This window comes from Ranitomeya variabilis, chromosome 3 (genome assembly GCF_051348905.1).
Source record: "Ranitomeya variabilis isolate aRanVar5 chromosome 3, aRanVar5.hap1, whole genome shotgun sequence".
NCBI classification, from domain to species: domain Eukaryota; kingdom Metazoa; phylum Chordata; class Amphibia; order Anura; family Dendrobatidae; genus Ranitomeya; species Ranitomeya variabilis.
The window spans coordinates 123,813,734-123,824,010 of record NC_135234.1 but is presented as its reverse complement, the minus strand read 5'-3'; the positions used below and the strand labels follow the sequence as shown (position 1 = coordinate 123,824,010).

General features: G+C 35.2%; 1 long non-coding RNA gene across 2 annotated transcripts in view; it reads right to left on the bottom strand.

Annotated features, from left to right (window-relative positions):
• Positions 1-9,850: 9,850 nt before the first annotated feature.
• Positions 9,851-10,277, bottom strand: part of LOC143818002 (uncharacterized) — a 35,347-nt gene continuing 34,920 nt past the window's right edge. The window contains exon 7 of one of the 2 annotated variants that reach the window (XR_013224252.1): positions 9,851-10,058. This is a non-coding gene — a long non-coding RNA (uncharacterized LOC143818002). The remainder of the gene's footprint in view (positions 10,059-10,277) is intronic. The other variant, XR_013224253.1, reaches the window with a different exon arrangement.

The following is a 10,277-nucleotide window of genomic DNA, read 5'->3' as shown; positions in this document are numbered from 1 at the left end:
TGTTGGGTACTTAGAGACCGGCAGGACAACCGGGCCAACAGCAATGGAATTTAAGGTAGAATTACAAGGTAAGTAATAATTTTTGGCATTCCCTCCTTTGTGTCCATTTCTTAAAAATACTGTACAACCTAAATTGTACCTATATAACTATGCAAAGAACATCATCACTGCAGGAAACTTGCCAAAGACTGGTTGGATTAATGGAGCTGTGGCATTAGAATGAGTTCTGAATCCAAAGATAAGTAATGACTTTTGGGTTTTCACTACTCTTTGGACATTTTTTGCCACAAATCCTGGAAAACCACTTAAAAATGTAACTTCGGTGCAGAATAATGGGTGAAACATATCAAATTTAATATCACAATACTAATGGATGAGTAGAAAACTTGGCAACGTATACGTTTTAGATATACATGATTAGAAAATACTCTTGACCTATAATGTACTTAGAAGATTAAAGAAGTAATACATGACACTGAAGATTGTCTATTACAACCCTATTATTTTACGATATCACTAAAAATTACCATATCACTGATGAATTGGTCTAAAAGCCTAAATAATATGACATGATAACTCTTCATTTTTGGTCACTACTGTGGTTTAGTACAAGAAATGTACTACAATTACAGTCTACTCTTAGCTATTTTTCCTAAATTATGAGCAAACAGATTAAACACACCTAGTAAAAAAATATATTAAACAATCAGCCTCCTCCATGACCCCTCTAGCTGTCCATTCCATCTCCAAGACAGGTGTGTTTTATGCCATTTTAGCCAAAAAAAAGTTTCATCCATTTTCTCATAATTTAAGAAACCTTGAATTGATGTAATCTTTGTCTTCAGGACTCCTCTAGCCTGTGAACTGGGTGTTATTAAGGTTACATATCACATTTCTATATTTTAAAGACTGTCAACATTTATCAAACCTGGCCACAAAGCAGGAAATGCATCAAACTAAAAACTCCACACTGCTAAAAAATTGCTATTTTAATGGTCTCTCTGGACTTTGGAAACCTATTTGGGACTGGTAAGCTGAACATACACATGTGACAGCTATTGCCAATCACAGGCTTTACCAGTTATCCTATGGCCCATAAATGTAGAGGTCATTGATTAGCTACATCTGTCAAGAGGGCATTGTTGGGATCCCATTGCTATTGGGTACTTAGAGACCGGCAGGACTACCGAGCCAGCAGCAATGGAATTTAGGGTAGAATTACAAGGTAAGTGATAATTTTTGGCATTCCCTCCTTTGTGTCCATTTCTTAAAAATACTGTACAACCTAAATTGTACCTATATACCTATGCAAAGAACATCATCACTGCAGGCAACTTGCCAAAGACTGGTTGGATTAATGGAGCTGCGGCATTAGAATGAGTTCTGAATCCAAAGATAAGTAATGACTTTTGGGTTTTCACTACTCTTTGGACATTTTTTGCCACAAATCCTGGAAAACCATTTAAAAATGTAACTTAGGTGCAGAATAATGGGTCAAACATATCAAATTTAATATCACAATACCAATGGTTGAGTAGAAAACTTGGCAACGTATACGTTTTAGATATACATGATTAGAAAATACTCTTGACCTATAATGTACTTAGAAGATTAAAGAAGTAATACATGACACTGAAGATTGTCTATTACAACCCTATTATTTTACGATATCACTAAAAATTACCATATCACTGATGATTTGGTCTAAAAGCCTAAATAATATTACATGATAACTCTTCATTTTTGGTCACTACTGTGGTTTAGTACAAGAAATGTATTACAATTACAGTCTAATCTTAGTTATTTTTCCTAAATTATGAGCAAACAGATTAAACACACCTAGTAAAAAAAATATATTAAACAATCAGCTTCCTCCATGACCCCTCTAGCTGTCCATTCCATCTCCAAGAGAGGTGTGCTTTATGCCATTTTAGCAAAAAAAAAGTTTCATCCATTTTCTCATAATTTAAGAAACCTTCAATTTATGTAATCTTTGTCTTCAGGAATCCTCTAGCCTGTGAACTGGGTGTTATTAAGATTACATATCACATTTCTATATTATAAAGACTGTCAACATTTATCAAACCTGGCCACAAAGCAGGAAATGCATCAAACTAAAAACTCCACACTGCTAAAAAATTGCTATTTTAATGGTCTCTCTGGACGTTGGAAACCTATTTGGGACTGGTAAGCTGAACATACACATGTGACAGCTATTGCCAATCACAGGCTTCACCAGTTATCCTATGGCCCATAAATGTAGAGGTCATTGATTAGCTACATCTGTCAAGAGGGCATTGTTTGGATCCCATTGCTATTGAGTACTTAGAGACCGGCAGGACTACCGAGCCAGCAGCAATGGAATTTAGGGTAGAATTACAAGGTAAGTGATAATTTTTGGCATTCCCTCCTTTGTGTCCATTTCTTAAAAATACTGTACAACCTAAATTGTACCTATATACCTATGCAAAGAACATCATCACTGCAGGCAACTTGCCAAAGACTGGTTGGATTAATGGAGCTGCGGCATTAGAATGAGTTCTGAATCCAAAGATAAGTAATGACTTTTGGGTTTTCACTACTCTTTGGACACTTTTTGAAACAAATCCTGGAAAACCACTTAAAAATGTAACTTAGGTGCAGAATAATGGGTCAAACATATCAAATTTAATATCACAATACCAATGGATGAGTTTAAAACTTGGCAACGTATACGTTTTAGATATACATGATTAGAAAATACTCTTGACCTATAATGTACTTAGAAGATTAAAGAAGTAATACATGACACTGAAGATTGTCTATTACAACCCTATTATTTTACGATATCACTAAAAATTACCATATCACTGATGATTTGGTCTAAAAGCCTAAATAATATTACATGATAACTCTTCATTTTTGGTCACTACTGTGGTTTAGTACAAGAAATGTATTACAATTACAGTCTACTCTTAGCTATTTTTCCTAAATTATGAGCAAACAGATTAAACACACCTAGTAAAAAAAATATATTAAACAATCAGCCTCCTCCATGACTCCTCTAGCTGTCCATTCCATCTCCAAGAGAGGTGTGCTTTATGCCATTTTAGCCAAAAAAGTTTCATCCATTTTCTCATAATTTAAGAAACCTTGAATTGATGTAATCTTTGTCTTCAGGACTCCTCTAGCCTGTGAACTGGGTGTTATTAAGGTTACATATCACATTTCTATATTTTAAAGACTGTCAACATTTATCAAACCTGGCCACAAAGCAGGAAATGCATCAAACTAAAAACTCCACACTGCTAAAAAATTGCTATTTTAATGGTCTCTCTGGACTTTGGAAACCTATTTGGGACTGGTAAGCTGAACATACACATGTGACAGCTATTGCCAATCACAGGCTTCACCAGTTATCCTATGGCCCATAAATGTAGAGGTCATTGATTAGCTACATCTGTCAAGAGGGCATTGTTGGGACCCCATTGCTGTTGGGTACTTAGAGACCGGCAGGACAACCGGGCCAACAGCAATGGAATTTAAGGTAGAATTACAAGGTAAGTAATAATTTTTGGCATTCCCTCCTTTGTGTCCATTTCTTAAAAATACTGTACAACCTAAATTGTACCTATATAACTATGCAAAGAACATCATCACTGCTGGAAACTTGCCAAAGACTGGTTGGATTAATGGAGCTGCGGCATTAGAATGAGTTCTGAATCCAAAGATAAGTAATGACTTTTGGGTTTTCACTACTCTTTGGACATTTTTTGCCACAAATCCTGGAAAACCATTTAAAAATGTAACAGGTGCAGAATAATGGGTCAAACATATCAAATTTAATATCACAATACCAATGGATGAGTAGAAAACTTGGCAACGTATACGTTTTAGATATACATGATTAGAAAATACTATTGACCTATAATGTACTTAGAAGATTAAAGATGTAATACATGACACTGAAGATTGTCTATTAAAACCCTATTAGTTTACGATATCACTAAAAATTACCATATCACTGATGATTTGGTCTAAAAGCCTAAATAATATTACATGATAACTCTTAATTTTTGGTCACTACTGTGGTTTAGTACAAGAAATGTACTACAATTACAGTCTACTCTTAGTTATTTTTCCTAAATTATGAGCAAACAGATTAAACACACCTAGTAAAAAAAATATATTAAACAATCAGCTTCCTCCATGACCCCTCTAGCTGTCCATTCCATCTCCAAGAGAGGTGTGCTTTATGCCATTTTAGCAAAAAAAAGTTTCATCCATTTTCTCATAATTTAAGAAACCTTCAATTGATGTAATATTTGTCTTCAGGACTCCTCTAGCCTGTGAACTGGGTGTTATTAAGGTTACATATCACATTTCTATATTTTAAAGACTGTCAACATTTATCAAACCTGGCCACAAAGCAGGAAATGCATCAAACTAAAAACTCCACACTGCTAAAAAATTGCTATTTTAATGGTCTCTCTGGACGTTGGAAACCTATTTGGGACTGGTAAGCTGAACATACACATGTGACAGCTATTGCCAATCACAGGCTTCACCAGTTATCCTATGGCCCATAAATGTAGAGGTCATTGATTAGCTACATCTGTCAAGAGGGCATTGTTTGGATCCCATTGCTATTGAGTACTTAGAGACCGGCAGGACTACCGAGCCAGCAGCAATGGAATTTAGGGTAGAATTACAAGGTAAGTGATAATTTTTGGCATTCCCTCCTTTGTGTCCATTTCTTAAAAATACTGTACAACCTAAATTGTACCTATATACCTATGCAAAGAACATCATCACTGCAGGCAACTTGCCAAAGACTGGTTGGATTAATGGAGCTGCGGCATTAGAATGAGTTCTGAATCCAAAGATAAGTAATGACTTTTGGGTTTTCACTACTCTTTGGACACTTTTTGCCACAAATCCTGGAAAACCACTTAAAAATGTAACTTAGGTGCAGAATAATGGGTCAAACATATCAAATTTAATATCACAATACCAATGGATGAGTTTAAAACTTGGCAACGTATACGTTTTAGATATACATGATTAGAAAATACTCTTGACCTATAATGTACTTAGAAGATTAAAGAAGTAATACATGACACTGAAGATTGTCTATTACAACCCTATTATTTTACGATATCACTAAAAATTACCATATCACTGATGATTTGGTCTAAAAGCCTAAATAATATTACATGATAACTCTTCATTTTTGGTCACTACTGTGGTTTAGTACAAGAAATGTATTACAATTACAGTCTACTCTTAGCTATTTTTCCTAAATTATGAGCAAACAGATTAAACACACCTAGTAAAAAAAATATATTAAACAATCAGCCTCCTCCATGACTCCTCTAGCTGTCCATTCCATCTCCAAGAGAGGTGTGCTTTATGCCATTTTAGCCAAAAAAGTTTCATCCATTTTCTCATAATTTAAGAAACCTTGAATTGATGTAATCTTTGTCTTCAGGACTCCTCTAGCCTGTGAACTGGGTGTTATTAAGGTTACATATCACATTTCTATATTTTAAAGACTGTCAACATTTATCAAACCTGGCCACAAAGCAGGAAATGCATCAAACTAAAAACTCCACACTGCTGAAAAAAATTGCTATTTTAATGGTCTCTCTGGACTTTGGAAACTTATTTGGGACTGGTAAGCTGAACATACACATGTGACAGCTATTGCCAATCACAGGCTTCACCAGTTATCCTATGGCCCATAAATGTAGAGGTCATTGATTAGCTACATCTGTCAAGAGGGCATTGTTGGGACCCCATTGCTGTTGGGTACTTAGAGACCGGCAGGACAACCGGGCCAACAGCAATGGAATTTAAGGTAGAATTACAAGGTAAGTAATAATTTTTGGCATTCCCTCCTTTGTGTCCATTTCTTAAAAATACTGTACAACCTAAATTGTACCTATATAACTATGCAAAGAACATCATCACTGCTGGAAACTTGCCAAAGACTGGTTGGATTAATGGAGCTGTGGCATTAGAATGAGTTCTGAATCCAAAGATAAGTAATGACTTTTGGGTTTTCACTACTCTTTGGACATTTTTTGCCACAAATCCTGGAAAACCACTTAAAAATGTAACTTCGGTGCAGAATAATGGGTCAAACATATCAAATTTAATATCACAATACTAATGGATGAGTAGAAAACTTGGCAACGTATACGTTTTAGATATACATGATTAGAAAATACTCTTGAACTATAATGTACTTAGAAGATTAAAGAAGTAATACATGACACTGAAGATTGTCTATTACAACCCTATTATTTTACGATATCACTAAAAATTACCATATCACTGATGATTTGGTCTAAAAGCCTAAATAATATTACATGATAACTCTTCATTTTTGGTCACTACTGTGGTTTAGTACAAGAAATGTACTACAATTACAGTCTACTCTTAGCTATTTTTCCTAAATTATGAGCAAACAGATTAAACACACCTAGTAAAAAAATATATTAAACAATCAGCCTCCTCCATGACCCCTCTAGCTGTCCATTCCATCTCCAAGACAGGTGTGTTTTATGCCATTTTAGCCAAAAAAAAGTTTCATCCATTTTCTCATAATTTAAGAAACCTTGAATTGATGTAATCTTTGTCTTCAGGACTCCTCTAGCCTGTGAACTGGGTGTTATTAAGGTTACATATCACATTTCTATATTTTAAAGACTGTCAACATTTATCAAACCTGGCCACAAAGCAGGAAATGCATCAAACTAAAAACTCCACACTGCTAAAAAATTGCTATTTTAATGGTCTCTCTGGACTTTGGAAACCTATTTGGGACTGGTAAGCTGAACATACACATGTGACAGCTATTGCGAATCACAGGCTTCACCAGTTATCCTATGGCCCATAAATGTAGAGGTCATTGATTAGCTACATCTGTCAAGAGGGCATTGTTGAGACCCCATTGCTGTTGGGTACTTAGAGACCGGCAGGACTACCGGGCCAGCAGCAATGGAATTTAGGGTAGAATTACAAGGTAAGTGATAATTTTTGGCATTCCCTCCTTTGTGTCCATTTCTTAAAAATACTGTACAACCTAAATTGTACCTATATACCTATGCAAAGAACATCATCACTGCAGGCAACTTGCCAAAGACTGGTTGGATTAATGGAGCTGCGGCATTAGAATGAGTTCTGAATCCAAAGATAAGTAATGACTTTTGGGTTTTCACTACTCTTTGGACATTTTTTGCCACAAATCCTGGAAAACCATTTAAAAATGTAACAGGTGCAGAATAATGGGTCAAACATATCAAATTTAATATCACAATACCAATGGATGAGTAGAAAACTTGGCAACGTATACGTTTTAGATATACATGATTAGAAAATACTATTGACCTATAATGTACTTAGAAGATTAAAGATGTAATACATGACACTGAAGATTGTCTATTAAAACCCTATTAGTTTACGATATCACTAAAAATTACCATATCACTGATGATTTGGTCTAAAAGCCTAAATAATATTACATGATAACTCTTCATTTTTGGTCACTACTGTGGTTTAGTACAAGAAATGTACTACAATTACAGTCTACTCTTAGTTATTTTTCCTAAATTATGAGCAAACAGATTAAACACACCTAGTAAAAAAAATATATTAAACAATCAGCTTCCTCCATGACCCCTCTAGCTGTCCATTCCATCTCCAAGAGAGGTGTGCTTTATGCCATTTTAGCAAAAAAAAGTTTCATCCATTTTCTCATAATTTAAGAAACCTTCAATTGATGTAATCTTTGTCTTCAGGAATCCTCTAGCCTGTGAACTGGGTGTTATTAAGATTACATATCACATTTCTATATTATAAAGACTGTCAACATTTATCAAACCTGGCCACAAAGCAGGAAATGCATCAAACTAAAAACTCCACACTGCTAAAAAATTGCTATTTTAATGGTCTCTCTGGACTTTGGAAACCTATTTGGGACTGGTAAGCTGAACATACACATGTGACAGCTATTGCCAATCACAGGCTTCACCAGTTATCCTATGGCCCATAAATGTAGAGGTCATTGATTAGCTACATCTGTCAAGAGGGCATTGTTGGGACCCCATTGCTATTGGGTACTTAGAGACCGGCAGGACAACCGAGCCAGCAGCAATGGAATTTAGGGTAGAATTACAAGGTAAGTGATAATTTTTGGCATTCCCTCCTTTGTGTCCATTTCTTAAAAATACTGTACAACCTAAATTGTACCTATATACATATGCAAAGAACATCATCACTGCAGGCAACTTGCCAAAGACTGGTTGGATTAATGGAGCTGCGGCATTAGAATGAGTTCTGAATCCAAAGATAAGTAATGACTTTTGGGTTTTCACTACTCTTTGGACACTATTTGCCACAAATCCTGGAAAACCACTTAAAAATGTAACTTAGGTGCAGAATAATGGGTCAAACATATCAAATTTAATATCACAATACCAATGGATGAGTAGAAAACTTGGCAACGTATACGTTTTAGATATACATGATTAGAAAATACTCTTGACCTATAATGTACTTAGAAGATTAAAGAAGTAATACATGACACTGAAGATTGTCTATTACAACCCTATTATTTTACGATATCACTAAAAATTACCATATCACTGATGATTTGGTCTAAAAGCCTAAATAATATTACATGATAACTCTTCATTTTTGGTCACTACTGTGGTTTAGTACAAGAAATGTATTACATTTACAGTCTACTCTTAGCTATTTTTCCTAAATTATGAGCAAACAGATTAAACACACCTAGTAAAAAAAATATATTAAACAATCAGCCTCCTCCATGACCCCTCTAGCTGTCCATTCCATCTCCAAGAGAGGTGTGCTTTATGCCATTTTAGCCAAAAAAAGTTTCATCCATTTTCTCATAATTTAAGAAACCTTGAATTGATGTAATCTTTGTCTTCAGGACTCCTCTAGCCTGTGAACTGGGTGTTATTAAGGTTACATATCACATTTCTATATTTTAAAGACTGTCAACATTTATCAAACCTGGCCACAAAGCAGGAAATGCATCAAACTAAAAACTCCACACTGCTGAAAAAAATTGCTATTTTAATGGTCTCTCTGGACTTTGGAAACCTATCTGGGACTGGTAAGCTGAACATACACATGTGACAGCTATTGCCAATCACAGGCTTCACCAGTTATCATATGGCTCATAAATGTAGAGGTCATTGATTAGCTACATCTGTCAAGAGGGCATTGTTGAGACCCCATTGCTGTTGGGTACTTAGAGACCGGCAGGACTACCGGGCCAGCAGCAATGGAATTTAAAGTAGAATTACAAGGTAAGTAATAATTTTTGGCATTCCCTCCTTTGTGTCCATTTTTTAAAAATACTGTACAACCTAAATTGTACCTATATACCTATGCAAAGAACATCATCACTGCAGGCAACTTGCCAAAGACTGGTTGGATTAATGGAGCTGCGGCATTAGAATGAGTTCTGAATCCAAAGATAAGTTATGACTTTTGGTTTTTCACTACTCTTTGGACATTTTTTGCCACAAATCCTGGAAAACCACTTAAAAATGTAACAGGTGCAGAATAATGGGTCAAACATAACAAATTTAATATCACAATACTAATGGATGAGTAGAAAACTTGGCAACGTATACGTTTTAGATATACTTGATTAGAAAATACTCTTGACCTATAATGTACTTAGAAGATTAAAGAAGTAATACATGACACTGAAGATTGTCTATTACAACCCTATTATTTTACGATATCACTAAAAATTACCATATCACTGGTATATCTTGAAATTGTAGGGAATAACCAAAAATGGTTACCTATCTTGTATATTACCCGCAGAGCACAGGGTGACCCGGACAGTCTGCAGGTCAGTGAGGTCACTGAGAAGCAGAGAACAACGGCACTGGACACCAAAAGCGGTAGGAGAGTATATTATACGCTCACACTACATTAAATGAACACACACATTAACCCGCTCACCGCCACGCGATCTTCGGGTTTTCGTTTTTACCTCCTTTTCTTCCAAGAGCCATTTTTTACAAATCCTGGACAACCATATAAAAATTGAATAACACAATACTAATAAATGAGTAAGAAACTTGGTAACATATCAACTTTCGCTATTCATGAATAGAACATTGTATAGACCTACTGTATAATGTGCTTAGAACCTTAAACTGTAATCGCTATTTTAATTTTTTATTTCAGAAATCAATAGTACTCATGAAAATAAGCAATTCTGTAACATAGAGGAAGATTTACTC